The sequence below is a fragment of the Schistosoma mansoni genome (genome assembly GCF_000237925.1).
Source record: "Schistosoma mansoni, WGS project CABG00000000 data, supercontig 0132, strain Puerto Rico, whole genome shotgun sequence".
Lineage (NCBI taxonomy): Eukaryota > Metazoa > Platyhelminthes > Trematoda > Strigeidida > Schistosomatidae > Schistosoma > Schistosoma mansoni.
In genome coordinates, this window is record NW_017386037.1 from 304087 (window position 1) to 306498 (window position 2412).

Sequence of the window (2412 nt, forward strand, 5' to 3'; positions counted from 1 at the left end):
GGTATATTTTATAGGACGCAGTACTTTGTCACGTCCACATGGATTATTCTGGCTTTTGAGCAAACCAGGTAATTTATCCTCGCTCACTCTTTAGACACACTCATTGTGACGTTGTCAGCTATCCGCTCATAACTTCGACAGTTTCTATTTGAGGTTATGTGTATGTTTATTACTTACTCTATTTATCACATGACGTCAGTTGATTTTCTCGCTGACAATATTTGGTGGGTCAGGCCTTTATCAAAAGGAGTAAGAATGCTTACCATCTTTGTTCCGCTGAGCATCTGTATAGCGAAATTTATATATAGTGATTTTTTGTAACAACAAATTTAAGATCAACACAATAGTATTATAACATCCTTTTAGGCGATTCCACACTACGTTGGAGCTTTGGCCCGGATCATTACTGAATAATACTACTGGATCTAATCTTCTTCATTTTGTTGTTGATGCCATCACGTGCAGAGGACCTTTGTTAACCAAGTGAACTTATTTGTGGTTGTTATCTCAGAAAGCAGCTCACAAGTAACGTTCATTTCATAACACTGTCACAATTTTGTTGCTCAACATACCTTTTTATAATTTAACTGTAATTTGTCAACTTTTGCATAAATCATAGACACACGCTTAGGTTTGTAGTGTTAATAATTTTGGTATATTGTTGGTAACTTTGCGTATTGTTATATTTTAACTATGCTCTTTCACTGAGGTCAACCACAAATCTGGTAATCCCGTATACTTCTTTTCGGAATTGTAATCTTGAGTTCACTTACAAACATTACGGCGTTAATTTTTTTATAATGTTTTCATCCGAATCTGAAAACATTAGCTAGGATAACGACCGAACAGAGTTACATGCTCTAAACGTAATAAATGTGCCTCCTTTCAGTAGAATAAACCCACGTATATGGTTTGCACAGGTGGAAGTACAGTTTCAGCGTCGTAACATTCGTTCACAGGAGTCGAAATACTCTTTTGTGCTTGGAATTCTACTGACTGAAGTAGCATCTGAGGTATCAGACCTCATAGATAATGTCCCTATATCAAATGTCTATGATCACTTGAAACAGGCCATTATTCAACGTACCCCACCTTCCGATGAAAAGAAGCTACAAAAATTACTGCATGAGTGCGAGCTAGGTGACAAGTCACCCTTTCAAATATTACGCGACATGAGGCAGTTGGCTGAACTTTTTAAGGTTGGTGATATTTTTCTGAGACAAATTTGGCTGCAACGTTTACCATCAGTAGTCCGGCAAATTCTTTGCGCTTCTAATCAACCTTTAGATTTAGAGGGTCTGGCCAGCATGGCTGTCAAAGTTTTAGAAGTAACGCCAGGCACAACACCCTACGTGCAGACGATATCAAAAACTCCGAGTGACACTCAAACTCCGAACATAGCTTCCTTAACTGTGAATTAAGCACGCACGCACTGTTGCCAGTCTTTAAAACAAGCTAGATACGTTACAATCTATTATTTCCAATCTCACATCTCGAAAGTCTTGCTCTAATTTTCGGAGGAGTAAGAATCGAGATAACTCAAGAACAAACAAAAATGACGACATCTGTTGGTACCATAGAAAGTATGGTGACAAAGCTAGGAAGTGTGTTACGTCATGTTAATTTTTCAGGTCATTTTCCTCGCCAAAAGGTGTCAACCAGACAGTAGAACCGACAAATGTTACTGGTCATGCTACTACTCACCTTTTCCACGTTCTCGACAAAACTTCTGGCTACAAATTCTTAGTAGACACTGGAACCGAAGTCAGTGTTATGCCAGTTACGCTAGCCAAGAAGCCTATTTTTAAATGTGGAAAATATTCATTGAGAGCAGCTAATAAAACTGTAATAAAAACATTTGGAGAACAAGTCTTGACATTAAACTTGGGAATAAGACGTCAACTAAACTGGGTGTTTATTATCGCTGATGTCCGTCACCCCATATTAGGTGCAGATTTCCTAAGCTCCTACAACATATTGGTCGATGTTAAAAAACGAAAACTTATCGATTCGTTCACAAAACTCCAAGTTCATGGAATTCAATCGCACTATCATATACATAGTATTAAAATCAACACTACAGTAAACGACATATTCGCCAATATTTCATTACTATTACATGTGCTGTTTTTATTTCTATAGTATGATCCTTTTTGAGTTGTGTTGTGACAATCCAGGATGATGTATCTTTGTGCTATGTCCTGCGTTAATTACTAGTGACTAACTGGTGTTAGTTAAGTTTTTTCGCGCAAGGTTATTAAGTAGTAACGAACATTTCTTGACTAGTAAAACGAGACAATTGTTTAAGTATGAATAAACTTTTAATGCTTGTGAATATTTTGTTTGTACACAAACCCATGTCCTTTTTCACTCATTAACGGTTTTCAGTTTTTATAAAAGTTGGATAGAGTG